This window comes from Engystomops pustulosus, chromosome 7 (genome assembly GCF_040894005.1).
Source record: "Engystomops pustulosus chromosome 7, aEngPut4.maternal, whole genome shotgun sequence".
Lineage (NCBI taxonomy): Eukaryota > Metazoa > Chordata > Amphibia > Anura > Leptodactylidae > Engystomops > Engystomops pustulosus.
This window is the reverse complement of record NC_092417.1, coordinates 150751161-150770984: the sequence shown is the minus strand read 5'-3', so window position 1 is coordinate 150770984 and position 19824 is coordinate 150751161. Positions and strand designations below refer to the sequence as shown.

Genomic DNA, 19824 nt, shown 5'->3' with positions numbered 1-19824 from the left:
CCGCCTCCAACTGCCCGCTCACCGACTGTTGTGCGACGTGCCCACGAGGTGGAATTCAACATTAACCATGTTATCCAGAGTTTACCAGCAGCGCAGAGCGATTGTAGACTGCCAGATGTCAACTTCCACCAGAACTGGTAGTCAGGTCAGTCAGCTTCCTCAAGTCTACAATGAGGAGTGGACGGGGATGTCAGGTGCTGAGTAACTTTGAGGAGTCAACACAGATGGTCAGTGGCGATGCTGCCATCATCAGCCTCACCATCCCGCTGCTTGGCCTGTTGAAAAACTCTCTGGTCAGCATGAAGTCGGAAGCTTTGCGCTCGTCACAAGAGACGGGGGAAGAAGATTCCCTTGTTGATAGCCAAAGCACCCTCAGGTCTGTTTCTCAACGCATATCGGAGGAGGTGGAGGAGGATGAGGAGGAAGAGGAGGAGAATGTTGGCAAGACAGAAGAGGGGACCATTGTTCAGTCCTTCACTGTTCAGCGTGTATGGGCAGAAGAAGAGGAGTTGGAGGAGGAGGAAATGGAGAGTCAGGCCAGTGAGGGGAGTGAATTCTTGCACGTTGGTACTCTGGCGCATATCGCAGACTTCATGCTAGGCTGCCTATCCCGTGACCCTCGCGTTCAAAGAATTTATTCCAGCACCGATTACTGGGTATTCACTCTCCTGGACCCACGGTACAAGCAAAATCTTTCCACTCTCATCCCTGGAGAGGAAAGGAGTGTGAGAATGCATGAATACCAGCAGGCCCTTGTGCACAAGCTGAAACTGGTGTATTTTACTTCTGACAGCGCTAGCGGCAGAGGGCGTACTTGTGCGGGACAAGTATCAAGGGAGAGTAGGCGAGCAGGCAGCTTGTCCAGCACTGGCAGGGGTACGCTTTACAAGGCCTTTGCCAGTTTTATGTCACCCCAGCAAGACACTGTCACCTGTCCCCAGTCTCGGCAGAGTAGGGCTGATCTTTACAGAAAGATGGTGAGGGAGTACGTAGCTGACCATACCATCGTCCTAAATGATCACACAGCTCCCTACAACTACTGGGTTTCAAAGCTGGACATGTGGCACGAACTGGCGCTGTACGCCTTGGAGATTCTTGCCTGCCCTGCCGCTAGCATGTTGTCCGAGCGGGTTTTCAGTGCAGCTGGTGGCATCATCACCGATAAGAGTACACGCCTGTAGACTGACAGCGCTGACAGGCTGACGCTTATCAAGATGAATAAAGCCTGGATTTCTCAGAATTTCCATTCTCCACCAGGTGAAAGAAGCTCAACCTGAATAATGTATGCACTCCTCCTCCTCATTGTCCTCCTTCTCCTCCTCTTTGTACACTAAAGCAGAGGAAACTGGCTATTTTTTGCCAGGGCCAACTGGCTCTAGCTATAGTACTCTATGTATTTAATTTTTCTGGAGGACCACCTACCCGGTCCTCTGTTTTAAACAATTTTTGGGAGTGCCACATACAGGCACTCAATTTATTTAATTTTTCTGGAGGACCACCTACCTGCTCCTCTGGTTTGAAAACTTTTTTGGACTGCCACATACAGGCACTCAATCTATTAAATTTTTCTGGAGGACCACCTACCTGCTCCTCTGGTTTGAAAACTTTTTTGGACTGCCACATACAGGCACTATCCAAATTCAATTGTCTCCATAGCAGCCTCCACACGTCGTCTTTTTAGCTGCCTCCACACGTTGTCTCCATTGCTACCTCCACACGTCATCGCCATAGCTGCCTCCAAAAGTCGTCCATATAGCTGCCTCCATACATGGTCCCCTTATCAACTGAGCTGTGTCAGGCAGAATTTTGGGCAGTTTTCATGGCTTCCACATCAAACTTGGTAACTTTGTCGCCACCTGCTTTGTAATCCACAAAATATACTGGCAAACTTTTATCATTTACCGATATTATTTCAGCGCTTCTTGCGCATCTGTTTACATTCCCCTCACCCGCCATAACCCAAACTTATAACAACACTACTACACTTGATCTTATACAAAAGGTTCTTAGAAGTGCTGTTTGGGGAGTAGCCGAGAGACAGGGGCTTGGACAGGCGAAAGCTCGCCTGGCAGCGGAGCGCCAGCTCCATCCCAAGATCCAACTAACATAGTTTTAACTACAGCACCTTTAATCTACTACTAGTTCACTGCCTCTATACATGGTCCCCTTATCAAACGAGCTGTGTCAGGCAGAATTTTGGGTTGTTTTCATGGCTTCCACATCAAACTTGTTAACTTTGTCGCCACCCTGTTGTGTTATCCACAAAATATACTGGCAAACTTTTATCATTTACCGATATTATTTCAGCGCTTCTTGCGCATCTGTTTACATTCCCCTGTTTTAACTGCAGCACCTTTATTCTACTACTACTTCACTGCCTCCATACATCATCCCCTTATCAAACGAGCTGTGTCAGGCAGAATTTTCAGGTGTTTCACCAGATACATAGTGGAACTCGGCCCATCTGTCGCCGCCATGCTGGAGACCTGAAGTTGCAATCATAGCAGCGCAATATGGATGCCCCATACTGTCGCTCTTAATCATGGAACCAATTCCCGAAAAAACAATTAAAAATAGAACCACTATGCTGTTCCATTATTCCTAGGTGAAATATTCAAATGACCCCGCCTGCTTTGAAAATTATAATTTTTTCAAATTAAACGCTTCTGGCCCCCAGGCCCATTTTGGGTGGGGAGGAGCCGAGAGACAGGGGCTTAGACAGGCGAAAGCTCGCCTGGCAGCGGACCGCCAGCTCCATCCCAAGATCCAACTAACATAGTTTTAACTGCAGCACCTTTAACCCCTTAACGCTCTGCGCCGTAGCTCTACGGCGCAGAGGTATAAAGGATGTATGAAGAGGGCTCACGGGCTGAGTCCTCTTCATACAGAGGTGGGGGTTTTTGCATTTTGCACAAAACCCCCATCGCTAACAACCGCGGTCGGCGCTTGCACCGATCGCGGCTATTAACCCTCTAAACGCCGCCGGCAAGGTCGCCAGCAGCGTTTAAAAGACGGCGGCGCGCGGGCGCCGCCATCTTTTTTTCGATCGCCACGCCCCCGAACGTCATCGGGGGGCGGCGATCGGTTACCATGGTAGCCTCGGGTCTTCTTTTGACACGAGGCTACCATGGTAACCGATCGCCTGGTTTATGCAGGTTCGTTACAATGAGCCAGTGTCTCATTGTAATGTATGACCTGCAAAAATGCCATATATTGCAATACTGTAGTATTGAAGTATATGGTAGGAGCGATCTGACCATCTAGGGTTAATGTACCCTAGATGGTCTAAAAGATAGTGAAAAAAAAAAAGAAAAAAAAAAGTTTAAAAAATAAAAAAAATTAATAAAATATTAAAAGTTCAAATCACCCCCCTTTCCCTAGAACGGATATAAAACATAACAAACAGTAAAAATCACAGACATATTAGGTATCGCCGCGTCCCAAAATGCCCGATCTATCAAAATATAAAAACGGTTACGGCAGGTGGTGACCTCCGAGGCGGGAAATGACGCCCAAATGTCCGAAATGCGACTTTTACACCTTTTTACATCACATAAAAAATGAAATAAAAAATGATCAAAATGTCGCACAGACCTCAACATGGTAGCAATGAAAACGTCGCCTCATTTCGCAAAAAATGACCCCTCACACATCTCCGTGCCCCAAAGTATGAAAAAGTTATTAGCGTCAGAAGATGGCAAAAATGTTTTTTTCTTTTTTGTACACATTCGTTTAATTTTTGAAAATGTATTAAAACACAATAAAACCTATATAAATTTGGTATCACCGCGATCGCACCAAACCAAAGAATAAAGTAGGCATGTTATTTGGAGCGAAGAGTGAAAGTCGTAAAAACTGAGCCCACAAGAACGTGACGCACGTGCGGTTTTTTTTCAATTTTTCCACATTTGGAATTTTTTTTCAGCTTCGCAGTACACGGCATGTTGAAATAAATAACATTACGGGAAAGTAAAATTTGTTACGCACAAAATAAGCCCTCACACAGGTCTGTACACGTAAAAATGAAAAAGTTATGGATTTTTGAAGTTGGAGAGCGAGAAATTAGCCAAAAAACCCTCCGTCCTTAAGGGGTTAATCTACTACTACTTCACTGCCTCCATACATCATCCCCTTATCAAACGAGCTGTGTCAGGCAGAATTTTCAGGTGTTTCACCAGATACATAGTGGAACTTGGCCCATCTGTCGCCGCCATGCTGGAGACCTGAAGTTGCAATCATAGCAGCGCAATATGGATGCCCCATACTGTCGCTCTTAATCATGGAACCATTTCCGAAAAAACTATTAAAAATAGAACCACTATGCTGTTCCATTATTCCTAGGTGAAATATTCAAACGACCCCGCCTGCTTTGAAAATTATAATTTTTTCAAAGTAAACGCTTCTGGCCCCCAGGCCCATTTTGGGTGGGGAGGAGCCGAGAGACAGGGGCTTGGACAGGCGAAAGCTCGCCAGGCAGCGGACCACCAGCTCCATCCCAAGATTAGGCAGCTCAGAGACATCCATGCATGCTGCCCCTGCTGTTTCCTGTCCATTTTGCCTCCATGATCCTCCACAGCGTCCACCAATGTCTCCATGCGCAGCTTTCAACTCTCTATACCCCAGACGCTGGAGCACGAGAGGATATGCATACTGTCGCTCTTAATCATGGAAGTCGTCTCCATGGCTGCCTCCACATGTCGTCCCCTTATCAAACGAGCTGTGTCAGGCTCATTTTTCGGGTGTTTCACCAGATACGTTATGGAACTTGGTCACTATGTCGCCACCATGCTGTGTTATCGACTAAATATACCGTCAACCTTTTGTTCACATAGGAAATCATTTCAGCGCTTCTTGCTCACCTCCTTTGGTGAAGCCTGAGTCCATTTAGGGTATGTCGCCATGACACTCTCTAGCCTGCCACTGCTGCCGCTGCCTCTGCATGCCGTCCCCTATAGTGTCAGGGTCAATTATTGGATGTTTTAGATGCTATCTAGCCTCATTCTGTCACTCTGTCATGGCCATGCTGTTGCCCATAATTTTGGCATAATGGTGCGATTAGGCAGCCTCAGAGGCATCCATGCATGCTGCCCCTGCTGTTTCCTGTCCATTTCCGTGGTGTTTCCATCCTTTTCTGAGGTTCCCAGGTGTTTGGCCAAGCTTCCCTGTGCAGAGCCTTGGTCCCCTTGAAAAATGCTCGAGTCTCCCATTGACTTCAATGGGGCTCGTTATTCGAGACGAGCACTCGAGCATCGGGAAAAGTTCGTCTCGAATAACGAGTACCCGAGCATTTTAGTGCTCGCTCATCTCTTTTCACTGAAAATACACCTAACTCAGCCAAAGGAACTAACACTGAAGACTGCCAATCGCAGCCTGAAGCAGAGCAGACCATTCTTTAGCCTCAAATTGCACATACCCATGTGCAGATATTCTGAACCACGGCACCTAGAAACACAATTCGGTTCCTCAGAATCGGTGATATCCACTGAAGTTGCAGTAAAAAATTAAAATTTTTTTATTCAGGTCCCCATTCCTGACTATAACCTTAACAGTGAATATTTCTGGTTCTGTGGCATCTATAGACACAATCCCGGTGCAATATTAAAGGATACATTATCATTAGGAAGGAACATACTCCAGCTTTAAGAGTGACTGTTGAGATTGCATTGATTAAATCTCTTATTTTGCCTAAAATATTATACATACCTTTGGTAGTAGCTATTTGGATAAAACAGACCTTTTTTTTAGGAAAATTGCATCTTTATTCAACAGCTTAATTTTTTTTTTTTGGGGGGGTGAGAGTGAGGTTGAAGTTAGATTATTTAACGTTGATGGATGGAGGAGTTGGTATTTCAAATAAATGAGTATATTATTTGATGACACAATTTCAATATTTATACAAATTACTCCAATATTTGAACAAAAGGTATAAAAACCAGGAGAAATGGATTTTTAGAAACATTAGAAGCGGGACAACAAATTTTAGGTGGTGTGAAAGGATTTCCATTAGTCGATATGCTCTTTTAATGTTGGAATTATGTTATCAAACTAGAAGGTAGAAATGGATTTCTAGGGTTTAAACCTCTATAGGGAGATTCAAAATAACCAGAAATACTGAATATAGGTACATTAAGGTAAATTAAATTAAAGAGCTGATACTGATCTGGGTCCCCAATACACAAACATCAGGTTGGTGGAACAAGGGCTCATTAGAAATCTCCATATGAAACCATTCTGTTCAATGTCAAACTGTAAGACTTGAATGTGGTCCCTATAAACTGACCAGGTATAAAAAGGATGATACTTCTGATCGCTACAGAGCACCTCCAGCAATGATAACTCTCAAAGGTGGTCAAAACTGCTCAGTATTTTTATTTTGTCATCTAATAAAGTGGAATGCAAACCATTCCAAGTTAGATTCTATTCTGACATTTAGCAGTCACCTCATAGGTCATCATTGATGGAGGTGAGTTTTATTTCTGGTAATACTTTAGAACAGTTCAAATATAGAATCCAGAAGAATAAGGACAGCTGATGAGGTGCTAAGTCATATAGTAAAGAATAGGTAGTGATAAGTAGAATTGCCTCCCTCGATCCTTCTTTGCTTCACCGGCTGTGTTCATTCATCGGCTGTGTTCAGACAGCAAGCTCCATTATAAATATATAGGGGCCAATTCCACCCAGTATTAATGTAGCATAGCATACTTGCCCCTCCAAGTATAAATGCAGCAATGCATATGCAACACCCCTGCCAACACATGGGCAGAGGAGTGTTTGCGAATGAGGTCCTTTATCTGTATCTTCCCATCAGGTGAGCCTGCGCAACTCGCCTTAAGGATAATGCAGTCACTGTTAGGCATCAGCAGCTGTAGATAATGCCTGTACAGGCAAGGGTTAAGAGATGTGTGATATGTCATCCAATTGTATTCCTTTATGTGAACTGGAGTGCGATCGGAGAGTGAGCCTCTACCTGACCAGGAGTTAACAAAACCCCTGGACAGGGAGGAGCAAAAGTTCTTTTACCACAAGTCTGCTCTTAGGACAGACCATATGAGCTCTTAATGATGAATACCAACATAAGATATCCCAATCCCCTCTGTACTATCCTACTACTAACAATAAACAAACAATACCAATGGGAGTATATAGGATGCCTCAGTAACTGAACATTAATACTTCAAAATTCCAATATAACTTTATTAAATCGGCCATTAACACATAGTTAAAAACACACACATATAAAAACCACAAAAGATGTGGCGGTGGTCATGAGTGATACAGTACATGTTGTAGGAGATTAGCTCCGGGGATCGTCGTCTCCTAAGCAGACGACCAGCACACACAGGGAATTCACACAATGTGAGTAAGGTTAAGACTGGCCTCAGCCAGCTTTATTTGGCAGTACACAAACTGAAAACATAAAAATAATACCTAAGCCTCTCCGGCACTAACTAAACATCGAGGTTCCCTACCTCACCAGGTGCTGGCCTACTGCCAGCCACCCCAAAAACACAGTAACAGTTCGCTGCCACCGCTCCACAGGCCTTTGCCGTCGCCTGTCTCTTCCCCAGGGTGGAGCCCAGTGTGAAGTCTGCCCCATGTATTAGTGCAGCCCCTCCAGCTGAAAACTAATCAACTTAATTAGACAGACCCAACTTTTCCAGGTCTGTCTTCTACTCAGCTTTTCATAAGGCAAAATGCACATTTTATGCCCAAAAGCTTCTCTAGTGGCAGCCACCCTGCCACATATCCTCCCCCTGTGATCAAGGCCGTAGGCCTGATCAATAAGCTTAATTCTCCCTCCGGGGTCAAAGCTCCTATATTGGGGTCTAATCCCTACGGTTCCTAGAAGCACTGTAGAGACCCTACTATCTACTACATCTTCTATACCTGGAAAATGACAGCTTTTTTCCTTAACTGCAGGAGACACAGACAGCTCAAAATTAGTCCCAGCATCTCTTCCTTCACACAACTGATCATCTTCAATCATGTCTCTATTAACAATGATAGATTTTCTTCTCCTCTTTCTCTTGCATTTTACTGGAGACTCCACATACCTCTCAGGGCTTGGCATGGTTAGGCCCCATCTCTTCATCACCTTGCGGTTACCATCCACTGAGGCATATGCACTGTGCTTTTTCCCCTTAGCATTGCACACGACATTGCCCGTTTTCCAGTCTTCAGCTTCGGCACCTTCTTTGTCATTGAAGGGGGCATTACCGTTCAGAACCAGGGCACGATTCACATTGGTGAGCTTCTGGTCACATGTCTGCAAAGCTGTGCGCTTGCTACCTCTGAGGTCACAACCTCCGCTCTCGGTGTAGGTGAAACTCATCTCAACATCAGCATCATCCTCATCACCTCCAGTTAACACTTCGGACTTCGGACCCAAGTCCTGGCATGGACTTTCCACAATGGCAGCCTTAAGCTCTTCATGGCTTGCACTAGGTTCCTGGCTGACCTTTTCCTCGGTCAGTCCGTCATACGCCTTGCTGGCCAACACCACAGTCTTCACCGAGTCTTTCCTGTGTAGGAATTTCGAGGGCTCTGTTGACATTATATCAGGCACCTTCTCCTCACATCCACTGCAGTCATCACCCGGTATATCTTCAAGGCACTTCTCACCATCCAGACCATCTTCACTTTCGCTCTTCAGATGATCAGGCAGATCTACCGTTGGGTGCAGCTGTGCTGGAGTCTCTGTAGGGCCCATCTGGGTATTCCTCCACTTGCCCAGAGAATGCTGGCATGCACTATGACAGAGACGAGACGACAGAGCTTCCACACATACACAGCAACTCGGCTGGTCCCTTTGTTGTAGACTTGGCGCCACTTCAACCTTCTCCACAGGTTCAGCAGGCTGAGACCGCTCTTCATCTGTCTTCAGGGGGTAACCATTAACCCATTCTTCGGATTTTCCCAAGACTGTATTCAGACTACCGGTTATAAGCGATCCCACTTGGGTGGCCATCACGGTTGAGACTACAGACTTAGTCACACCCACACCGCCTTGTACTGCACCAGCTTCCCAGCCCAATATATCGGACGTCGCACCTGTAACAGTGTCTCGGGCACCAGTCACTGTATTTGTCTTCAATACGGCTTTTCCAGTTGGCTGCTGAAGAAAAGCCAGGTTGGACTCCTGTTTCCCCAAACCTTTGCGAGCAAAGTCATTACTTGTGGCAACCGGTGGCTCCAGAATGCCTATGAGAGGCCTTGATCCAGTCACTGTAACGTCAGTCAAGGGCTTCTCCTCCTTCTCAGCAACATCACGATCACTGCGGATGCATGGGCGACCTTCCCTCACAGAGTTGTAGACTGCACTCACCACACTGCAGGCAGAACTACCAAAGGGCTGGTGCATCACATGTTCCACCACCTTCTGTGGATCTGGGGCCCCCTCATCCGTAGGTGTATGATTAAGAGTGGCGCTTCCACCCTGTTCACACACAATTTCAGTCAGCACGCCATCATGCGTATTCTGCGGTTCATCAGCAGGTGTACAGGGGTCTGGTTTACGCCTGGTCTCCTTCCTAGGACACTTCTGGTGCCACATCCCGACAGAACACACCTGGAGGTCGGCATCACCATTTTGGCACTTTCTTTTGTTCCCCGAACACGTACACATGTGAACCTCCCATTCACTTTTCTTTGCAAACACTGTATCACAGAAAGGACAGTACGAGATATCAACCTTCAACTCATGTTTCTGTAATATATGTCTCTTTAGGTCATCTTTTCTTCTATAAGACACGTGACAATTGTAGCATTTATACCAGTTATTCCGCAAACCAGTATTCACATGACGCTTCAGTTTATTGATGCTTCTCCTGGCCTTGTTCCCACACGAACTCAGTACCTCAATCTCCTCAGAAGCCTCAGGTGTATCAGATGTCTGGTCTCCCCCTGACATTTCCTGAACACTGATGTGAGACTCCTCCACAGGTGACTGACACAGGCTATCCTCACCTCCTGCAGGTTCTGAGCGAGTAGCTGCTTCTCTAGGGCTCTGTTCACACTCACTGTTTGTGTAACTCTGGGCTGAAGGGAAACCACCAACAATCAGGATCTCATTATCTTCACCTGCCCTTGCTATGGCGGTATCCCTATCTGAACTGCCATTAGCTACATTACACATCTCAGGCTCGCTACCTGTGTCATTACAACTCACAACCTCTAGGGGCACCTCTGAGCTAACTCTCTCAGTATCTAGGGCTGCACCTAGTTCACACTCTGCATAATTTTGAACAGACATTGTAACGCTATCAGATGTTATCGGCATTGCAGAATTGTCACATGTTACAGGTAGTGTCATATAATCACAGTTAACACTATAATCACAGGTTAGAGGCAGATTATGCACAACATTACACTTTTCTGGTTTAACTTCAGAAATTAAGGCATCACAAATATTATCATCATCACATAGTCCATCAGACTTTATCAGTCTCAGTGGCAGAGTCTCCTTCTGTGGGATCAAGACCCCTTGGTCACAGTTCAGACTGCAACCTGTTGAGACTCCACCCACCATCACCTCAGGTCGCTGAGACTTCTCCAGATCGTCCTTTGGGGAGATTGGGACTGTACCCGATGTCAGAGGGGTCTCCCAGGAAAAGCAGCTATTCCCACTACTTGGAATACTTTCCCACAAGTCCCAGAAAAAAGGGAGGTTTTTCCCCAGGATGAACTCCACCTCCAGATCTGCACAAATCTCCAGCTTATGTGTCACAATCGCAATATCACTTTCAAAGTCAATCCAGACAGTCTTACCCTTCCCTGGCTGGTACTTCAGGAACAATAAGATGTCCGGATTAACTCTGGAGACATCCTGAGAACAGTCCAGTTCCACCATCAGCGGGATTCCACCCACTATCATCTCACAGGTCTTGACTGGCAACTTCTCTGGTCTCCTGACCAGAGGACAATGAGGTGCACTGACCTCACATGGCACAGCCGCATGCTGTCGCCGTTGGTTGCCCCTAGCAACCACATCTTTGCGCTGCTGCATACACGCTGCAACACGTGGCCACTTGGCCGCAGGACATTCCGCCACACACCGGTTCATCCGTAGACATCTGCAAAGCTGCTCCCGTCGGTTGCCCCCGGCAACGGCACATAGCAACCTCTCCTCAGGAACTGCAGACCGATCACAGACATCTCGAACCATCGGCTGGGATCCGCTCGCCTTGGCAGTTGGGGTCTCCATAACCCGAATGGCTTCTGGCATTCCAAGGTCCTCCCACATCATCTGCCGGCAGCGTCTCTGGAACTCATCCATCGGACCCATGGCGATTACTCCCACAGCAAACAAGCAGTCTCTGTATATCTCTCACACCAAGACAAATCTTCCCGTGACCACAGCGCCTCCAGCAGCAGGAACAACAGTCTCTCACATGAGGGTTACTGGCCCTTTAAATCTCGCTGTGTGTGCTGATTTCCATGCCATAGCATACCGCCACCATATGTAGGAGATTAGCTCCGGGGATCGTCGTCTCCTAAGCAGACGACCAGCACACACAGGGAATTCACACAATGTGAGTAAGGTTAAGACTGGCCTCAGCCAGCTTTATTTGGCAGTACACAAACTGAAAACATAAAAATAATACCTAAGCCTCTCCGGCACTAACTAAACATCGAGGTTCCCTACCTCACCAGGTGCTGGCCTACTGCCAGCCACCCCAAAAACACAGTAACAGTTCGCTGCCACCGCTCCACAGGCCTTTGCCGTCGCCTGTCTCTTCCCCAGGGTGGAGCCCAGTGTGAAGTCTGCCCCATGTATTAGTGCAGCCCCTCCAGCTGAAAACTAATCAACTTAATTAGACAGACCCAACTTTTCCAGGTCTGTCTTCTACTCAGCTTTTCATAAGGCAAAATGCACATTTTATGCCCAAAAGCTTCTCTAGTGGCAGCCACCCTGCCACAATGTAAATACATCCAAAATTACAAACACCAGTTTATACACAATGGGGCTATGACCAATAATATTACCCACCAGGGTGTAATGAACAGCCAATAATTGTGAGATAATAGGTCTGACCACCGCCACAGCACCCCGACGCGCGTTTTGCCGTCACTTCCTCTAGGGGGTGTGCTGTGGTGTGGTAGGTGCCCAGTATAAATATCTTAAGCTTGAGCATAAGAAAATACCTTGGGGCCAATGAGGATGCAGGACGAGATTGGCGGCAGGTGGATGGTTTAGCGCTTCATCGCGGTCTCCATACACACTATCCGGAGGCGGGGCCCGGTTCCGGGAGACGAATGACGCGCAGGAACTGCGCCTCATCGTGACCGGAAGTCCGGCGCCGCCATCCGGATGCGCGCATGCGCCGAAATGATGCGCATCCCGCCGCCATCTTGGAACCTGGCAAGGGTAAGGGCAGTGATTACAGGGCATGAATGAAGCTAGTATGGCTACATATATCAACTAGTTACAATATAATTCACATACAGAATATATTCCGGGCTATATTAAAGTGCAATGGTGCAGTTCATATTGCAATATATTGATTTAAAGTGCCAAAACCTATAGTGTAAACAATGAACTGAAATTGTGCAAATAATATCACTAGCATGAGTGTAATAGAGTGCATTGTGGAGTAAACATGAAATATTGGATAAAACTCATGTAAACCACTTAACTCATACTAAGTAAAAATATGAAGTATGAAAAGGTATGAGATTAGTGTAATGAAGTGCATTGTATAGTAAACATGAGATATTAAATAGGGCTATTGAAAAACACTTACCACGTACTGAATAAAAATATAAAGTTTGAGAGGGTAGTATGGTATACATGTCTGATGTTTATGTATGAAAATATGCGACACACAAAGGTGTCAATTTACCCAAACTTGCCCCTCCAAGTATAAATGCAGCAATGCATATGCAACACCCCTGCCAACACATGGGCAGAGGAGTGTTTGCGAATGAGGTCCTTTATCTGTATCTTCCCATCAGGTGAGCCTGCGCAACTCGCCTTAAGGATAATGCAGTCACTGTTAGGCATCAGCAGCTGTAGATAAGGCCTGTACAGGCAAGGGTTAAGAGATGTGTGATATGTCATCCAATTGTATTCCTTTATGTGAACTGGAGTGCGATCGGAGAGTGAGCCTCTACCTGACCAGGAGTTAACAAAACCCCTGGACAGGGAGGAGCAAAAGTTCTTTTACCACAAGTCTGCTCTTAGGACAGACCATGTGAGCTCTTAGGCCCAAGCTCTCCCACGAAAGCACACCTACTACACCTTCTAGAACACACTGAGTGACCAGAGACGGTGTCTGTGCACCACTAGAACAGACACACAGCTAGTCCCAGAAGAAGTTGCAGCATCCACATCTGGACACAGCTTCATCCCAGCCTGCATTTACTTCCAGCTGGTGAATCTATCCCTGAGGACACTCTCCATGACTACTCCAGTAATCTGGAATCTCTTCAGTAATCCAGAATCTTTTTCAAGATTGTTTTGGCCCGTTGCCTGCAGTTTTTCTAAACTGCGAAGAATAAAGAACCATGAGTTATTTTGCACAACGTTGCCTCCATCTGATCCATGGATACGGCTTTATCACCATGCCGGGCGCCCATCCATTACCAAGGGACATATCGTACAAACACTCAGGGGTTGCCCGAGGGAGAACCAGTACACCAAATACATGAAACCTATGTCTACTGTGTTGAAGTGGTTTCCTATATGCATTCCCATGATATGGATGAGTTACAAATCACTGAGGGTCTGACCGATGGGATCCCTAGCAAATGGCAAAAGACAGGGCCAAAAGTTCCTCCATAAATGGTGAGCTTGTGAAGTACATGTGTGACTGATGTCTATAAGGCTGCATGAGATCACCAATGGATAAGTGTCCAGTCTACCAGGCACACAAGAGCTTTATTAGCAGAGACACTTTGGTTTCCTATCCCTGGAACACAACTACAAGCCTTACGTGATCTAAAAGATGAGATTCTTATCTTTACTACCCTGTTTCCCCGAAAATAAGACTTATATTAATTTTTGCTCCTAAAGAGACATTAGGTCTTATTTTCAGGGGATGTCTTATTTTTCCATGAACAAGAATTTACATTTATCGTTGATCAAAAGATCAACTTCTCTAACATCCTTATCACTATGGCGAGGGGGGAGCTGCTGCAATAACGGCTGCTAGGTCTTATTATCAGGGGAGGCTTTATATTTATATTTCTGAACAAAATTGTACTAGGTCTTATTTTTGGGGGATGTCTTATTTTAGGGGAAACAGGGTATAACACAATAGTCACTAGTCCCAAGGTGCACCTCACAACATCTCCTTAACTGGCATTTCTGGACATCACAACTTATCTGCAGTTAACTCCACCTCGTACTCTGATTCCTCCTGTCCACACAGCACCTTCACCCTCAGTTTCAGTGAAGTCATAGGGAAACCGCAGGCTGAAACTCATCTGTCTGAGCAAAAGAGCACATACTGCTCAGGGCCTATGGACTGCGATCAAGGACCTGACAGATGAATGGTTACTGCCTCTGAACTTCATGACCAAGGTGATGTGTGACACCAACCGGTACCTTATAGCAGCTTTGGGCCTAACCCAATGGAAGCATATGCCTTGTGTTGCCCATGTGCTCAAATTAGTGGTGCAGAGGTTTCTAATCAATTACACAGACATATGGATGCTGCTGGATAAAGTGCCCATTGTGTGCACTGCAGAGGAACTTTGACTTTCCCAACGTCTCATATGTGATGTACTAACATTTGTGCCATGCTGCAATACTTCTAATATGCCACCAATATGGTCAGCACTGATGATGTCATTGTCAGCGCAGCCATCTTTTCCCATCTTTTGCCTGCTCCAAAATGCTTTTTAGGTCATAGGGTAAAATGAAATGGTGACACAGGAGGGAGAAGAGGAGGAACATGTTTCAGGCCACTCCACTTATGGCTCCACATATGGTGGGTTGCTGGACCATTTGTTAGGTACTGCACTGTGCAGCCAGGGGACAGTCTTGGAGGAGGATGAGGAGGAAGAAGAGGAGCAGTTTCCCTAACAGCAAGGTGACAGACAGAGTAGCTCACATGTGTGACAGGAGCATTGCTGAGGGGCATGTGGCAGAGGAGTCAGAGATAACTCACACTGAGGATAACTTGTCAGTATCTCTGGGCAGCCTGGCCCACATGAGCCACTATATGCTCCAGTTCCGACGCAATGACACCCAAGTAGATCAGATAGTCACCAGTTTCGATTACAAGGTGAGCTGGCTACAAAGATAGAACAACATCCTTCATTCCACCACTAGAGCGCAAGAGAAAAATGAGGGACTTTGCTCGAGGCACTACTGATGAAGCTCCAATCCAACACAGAGGGCTTAGTAGCAGCAAGAGGAGAAGGAAGTCATCAATGCAGCAGGATCACCAGCACCACCTTGGGAGGGAGATATATCATCATTCACAATGTGAATTTTCATGTTCAATTTTACTCAACCTACACCAGCATCGCTTACGGCATGTAGTATCAGGAGGCATACTGTCACTCACTTGGTAGAAGATTATCTGTCGACTAGGCTCCTGGTACTGGAAAATTTGGCACATGGTCAGGGCTTAGACTTCTATGCCTTGGAGGTTCTGCCATGCGTCAAGTGTGCTGTCAGAGTGTTTCTTTGTAAACAACCGGGGGTATCATTACCGACGAGAGGATTTGGCTACCCACAGCCAATGTGGATATCCTCATTAATAAAATGATGAACCAGACATAGAACCCACACATCTTGGCTGTGCCAGCACACAAATGAGTAGAAGAAAAAGATTGCGATCCAGCACTCCAACAAATAGTGAAATAAAGTAATTTTATTAAGATTAAAATTCCATAGTACACATACGTAGAAACATGTACATCAACACGTTTCGACTTTACAAAGTCTTAATCATGGTATGACCATAGTATGACCTGCATAGGTCTGTGCACACTCTGAATGTGGAAGGATCAGGTGAGCTGAGTATATGGACTAGCAAACAAATGAGTGGTTATAGAGTAAAATTAAGTAAAATACTGCAGTAGCTGGATTAAAAATTGAAATCCATCACATACCGCAGTAGCTGGATTTTAACCGCAGTGAAAGGAAGAGTATATGGTTTTCCTATTTCTACTTTTACCGGTATGAGAATAAATGGGCCTGAAAAGTGCCTTAAACCTCAGTGTTAACAGTATTATAAATATGTTTTTATTGAGCAACTGCCTTGTAATTACCACAATTTTGAAGCCATTTTTGGGTGCTAAAATTCAGGTCCACATTGATTTTAATGAGTTTTTTGTTCTAGTCCAAGTTCAGGTCAAGTCTGGTTACACAAACCAAACTTTTCACTGGAGTTTGTCCAAACTCAACAAACCCGCTCATCACTATTCTTAATCAGAACATATTTTACTGCTGTGGAAGCCAGCCGGTATGGAATTAAGCTGGCTCCTCAGCAGCATGGAACATGTTTTTTAGATGCAATTCTCTAAGTAAAATATATACATTTTGTGTTTCATCATAGGTAAAACAATACCAAACTGAACTGTGAACTGAAGTGTTCCCTGAAAATTCAAACCATATGTCAAAGACAGAGAAATTACGCAATGCAGGCAAGATATTCTTCTTCATTAATTTGCAAATACTTCTTTCATTTATTTTTTTCACAATGATCTACAGAAGAGAAGCTCCAGCTTCAGCCAATGCTGATTCACAAGAGAATTTGTTGGTTTCAAGAGTTTTATCAAAAGAACCAATAATTATCCTACTTTGGACATTTCCTTTTGGAATAAGATTTCCTATTTATAAATGTCCTCAGCAATTTGATAATTCTGATTGTTTCTATACAGCAGACCGTACCCAGTATTCATCAGCACATGCGGTTGTATTCCACCACAGAGATGTGTGCACTACTAAGACACAACTACCCCAAACACCAAGACCATCTAACCAGCGCTGGGTCTGGTTTAATCAGGAATCTCCAAGTTATAGTCCAAACCTTGCATTAATGAACAATCTTATGAACCTCACAATAACCTACAGGCTTGACTCTGACATCTTTGCTCCATATGGTTGGTTAGAAAAGCACAAGGGAGCAATGAATTTTACTATCCCCAAGAAAATGATATTTGATATTTGATATTTATGGGAAGCAGCACCAAAAACCTCCAAAAGATAAAAAAATAGAAACACTTACAAATTCTACTTTGCGTTTGAGAATTCTATACATGAAGATTATATAACAGAAAAACTCTGGTACAATGCACTTTACTCAGGATGTGTTCCAGTTGTGATGGGTCCACCACGTGAAAACTATGAGCGCTTCATCCCCAGAGACGCCTTCATTCACGTTGATGACTTTGCAAGTCCTCAGGAATTGGTTTCTTATCTTCTGAGTCTGGACAAAGATGAAAAGATGTACAAGCAATACTTCAACTGGAGATCACAATATTATGTGCCACCTCAGGACAACCCTTGGACAGTTCCCTACTGTAGAGTCTGTAAGGCCCTGAAAGACGCTCCACCTTATAGGACCATCGCGAGCATTGAAAAATGGTACAAAAATGAGTACTGGGTGATAGACGAGCGCAGTGTTGGGCTCCCGTTGATCTGATTGTTTTACTAGTTCTGTAATTCAGGAAAAAGTGTACCTTATCATTAATGGGGAAGCACTGCTGGGGACATTGTGTTGGGTGGCACAGCTGAGGATATTTAATTGGGTGGGGGAGTTCTGCTGGGGACATTTTATTGGGTGGGGGGCTCTGCTTGGGATGTTTCCTTAAGTGGTGTGGAGCACTGCTGGGGTCATTACATTGGATATTTCAGTGAAAAGCCCAAAGGAGACATTATATGTGCATGGTGGTTGCTATAAAAAAGGGGTTTTATAATGTCCCCTTTTCTGTAGCCGTCTACTTATCAAGACATTAAGAGACACTACAGCAAAAGGGGCACTGTAGAGGGGGATGCAGGAAATGGGAGTCTGTAAGGGTTGGGGTTAGATATGGAGTATTTGTGGGGCACACAATGTTCGTTTTCCAATGACCATGGTAAGAGGGTTGAATTTAGGTTCCCAGATACAAAAAGGTTTGAGAACACTGCTTTAAGGGGTTTAAAAACATATTTTTATTGTCACACTAGTGAGAATAGCTGATCTGTGGGTCTGCAGGGTTTTGGACTTCAATAATCTTATACTCAGGACCTATCAGGACTATCCTCAGATAGTTTCCCCTTGCTGACTCCTCCAATGGAGGTACATATAAATATAAGGTATAGAATAATCCAGATTGCAAACTTTCTACCCCCAAGTTCCAGGAAGCTCGCTTAGCGCACACTCTTTTAAGCAACTCCGACTTTAGAGCCCCCCGATTGCTAACTACTGCTGCTGATCTATATTATGGTGTCACTGTATGCCCATTTTGCAATCTAGTATTGTCCTTTTTACTGATTAAGGACTCTTATAGATATCTCAGAACAGGTACCAATTACGTGGACTCAGCATAGGGGGGGACTATTATTCAGGGGGTACAGTATAACAAAGTGATGGAAGCATTGACAGCCAACACAACTGGTACACTACCCGACTACAATTGTAATTGGAATATATGGTGTTCCTTTGTGGGCTCAAACTCTCATCCTTGCTAACATGATCAGTTTTACCTTTCCATATTTCTGAAATGTATGGTGCAGCACATTTTCTCCATTTTGACACCCAGTGTTACATGAATCTATTTGAAAGTGCTTGGACTATAGAGTAGATTCTTGAAAAATGTCTCAAAGTAAGGATACATTCAAACGACGTATATTCACCTTGACCGTAACCTGGGCGAACATAGAACCGCGCACTGGAGAGGAGGAGTGAGTGCTGCTCAGCCCCCCTCTCCGTAGAGAAGCGAGTGGCCGGCGCCGTAACATGCCGAAATATAGGCCATTGTGCTATATTTTACTGTGCACGGTCACGGAGCAGTGAGACAATGGGGCACATTTACTTTACCATCCCGTCGTGATCCCTGCCGTGCGTTGTCCGACGAGGATTCGGGTCTGTCACTAAGATTGTGTGTCCAATTTCCCCCGCTGAGGTCTCCCAGAGTTCACCTTCTTCTTCCCGGTGCATGTAAGTGCTGATCTTGCGATACAATTTGCTTTTTAAATTTCGCGGTTTGTCCGAATTAGTTTGGTTGTCCAACGTCCACGTCCCCCCGATTTCTGTCGCATGCAAACCGGTGCCAATGGGGCACAATCCGATTGCGTGTGCCAAAAACCCGGGGCAATTCAGGACAAATTTGAAAAAAATTGCAAAACCTGACGAGAATGCGGCATTCAGACCCTTAGTAAATGTGCCCCACCCAATGTATGCTCACCACACAGTGACCGGGTGCCATAGATGTCAATGGGGACAGCTGCATAATGGTCCCCATTATGTTTGCGTGAATGAACCCTAAGACAGATTTAGGCAGCTGTTTACTATTGCTTCCTTTTTGTCACCTTTGTTTATTACTATGTGTGGCATCTCAACTGTGATTACTTCAAACCTCATGTTTTGTATTGTTTGTGAGATTTTGTGTATGCCGGAATTCTCTCCTTCCATGTAAATTGTTAAAAATCCAATAAAAACTTTATTAAAATTTATTTTGGACAAATTAATCAGGAATTACAAAGCCAAACACCCATCATAAATCAAGAACTCAAAATTAAATATGATAAAAAAAGTTGCAATTAGGGCTCATTCAGACGGCATTTCAGTTGCGTCTCAGCAAAAAATGCAGATGCATGAAATGCGTATGCAGTTCATAATGTTTCCATATGTCATCCATTTTTTTCCTGTCCGCAAATAAATTATT

At 45.0% G+C, this 19824-nt stretch overlaps 1 pseudogene; it reads left to right on the top strand.

Annotated features, from left to right (window-relative positions):
* Positions 1 to 19566, top strand: part of LOC140071026 (3-galactosyl-N-acetylglucosaminide 4-alpha-L-fucosyltransferase FUT3-like) — a 46547-nt pseudogene extending 26981 nt beyond the window's left edge.
* The last annotated feature ends 258 nt before the right edge of the window (positions 19567 to 19824 follow it).